Consider the following 1,124-nt stretch of genomic DNA (forward strand, 5'->3'; position numbering starts at 1 on the left):
GAACAATTTCGGGGTCAGTACTCCCTCTTGCTGTTAGATACAGTTCTCTTTTACGGTTGCAAGATATTCTTATTCCTTTATTTAGCCAAGGTTTTTTATATGTTTTCTTGGAATTATGTTTAACTATTTTCTTGGGAAAACAATTTTCAAATACCCTTAAAAATGTATCGTGAAATAAGTTATATTTCAAGTTTGCATTGGGTTCTTTATACACTTCATCCCAGTCTAGCTGCTGTAGGCTTTTCCTAAAGTTTGCAATATTTATGTTGTTACTTGAATGCACTGCTTTGAAATTCTGATTTGATATACTGCATGGAGCTATGTCATGTACTTTAACTAGCTGTGCACCATGATCTGAAAGACCATTCTCAACAGGATAAGCATTTATGTCCTTAAACTTATCTTGGTCTATAAAAAGTTATCTATCAATGTCCTGCTGTTCTTTGTTATCCGAGTAGGAAAATCAATGACGCAGCTCAAATTGAAAGAACTGAGTAATACTACAAGGTCATTCTTCCTATTACACTCTTTCAGGGAATCAATATTGAAATCCCCACAAATGATAATTTGCTTCCCCCTGTCTGACAGATAGCACAACAAAGCATCCAAGTTTTCTAGAAATAGCTGGAAATTCCCTGAGGGGGACCTATACACTGTTACAATTATGAAAGTGCCATCATTTAGTTTTAGTTCAGTGGCACATGCTTACATATGTTGCTCTATACAAAATTTTTTAGTTCCTAAATTTTTTACACTTTGGAAGCTTTTGACATATATGGCAACTCCTCCTCTCATCATATTCTCTCTACTTACATGTGCAGCTAATTTGTACCCATTGATGCTAACCTTCTGCATATCAGTGACAATGTGATGTTCAGACAGGCATAGCACATCTACTACATTCTCAGTTTCTATATCTTCTAAACAAAGCAGAAGCTCATCAATTTTATTCTTCAATCCCCCAATATTTTGATGAAATATACTAACATTGTTTTTCACTTTACTTTTGTGAGTATCTTGAACTTTTTTAACATCTTTAGTACTTGCCTGGCTGAGTTTCCCACTGGACACTGATCTTACACTAAAAAAGAGTTTCCACCATGAGATGTAGTTCCTCCCCCCTT

The sequence above is a fragment of the Schistocerca cancellata genome, chromosome 7 (assembly GCF_023864275.1).
Source record: "Schistocerca cancellata isolate TAMUIC-IGC-003103 chromosome 7, iqSchCanc2.1, whole genome shotgun sequence".
NCBI classification, from domain to species: Eukaryota; Metazoa; Arthropoda; class Insecta; order Orthoptera; family Acrididae; genus Schistocerca; species Schistocerca cancellata.